Source organism: Antrostomus carolinensis, unplaced genomic scaffold (assembly GCF_000700745.2).
Source record: "Antrostomus carolinensis isolate BGI_N321 unplaced genomic scaffold, ASM70074v2 scaffold31529, whole genome shotgun sequence".
Lineage (NCBI taxonomy): Eukaryota > Metazoa > Chordata > Aves > Caprimulgiformes > Caprimulgidae > Antrostomus > Antrostomus carolinensis.
In genome coordinates this window covers 3894-4407 of record NW_010339839.1, presented here as the reverse complement: position 1 = coordinate 4407, position 514 = coordinate 3894, and positions in this window count along the sequence as shown.

Sequence of the window (514 nt, the reverse complement as noted above, 5' to 3'; positions counted from 1 at the left end):
GGGAGCTGGCTGGAGGGGGCAGGTGGACAACAACCAGGGGCTTTGTGTGGGCCCTCCCTGCTGACAGCCCCTGGCAGCGGGAGCGGGTGAGGCTCCTGAAGGACACAGTGACGGGAGGAAAGCGGCAGCCTGTCCCTGTCATCGGTTATTTCTACATGTCATCATGAACTCTGTGCTGCCGGAGCTCCCCGGGCTCCAGTCAATTGTTCATCCCCCAGACGGCTGCCCCATGAGCCTGGGCTGCACAGACACGCTTGTGTCCCACCCACAGACCCCGCTTCACCCAGAGCCCGGGGAAAAGGATCTCTGCCACAAAGTCATCGCACAACCCGAGCTGCTCGTGCCAACACCCGTGTCCTGCGATGAGAAACATCCCGGCGTTCCCAGGTCGACAGAACAAGGTTTTCCTGAGCAGCCCAGGAGCCCCCAAGAGAGATCTGTATTTCTGAGACCTGCCAACCAGATGTAACCAACTGAAAAAACCAGGGAAAGCTCAAGAGGATTCCTTCACGTG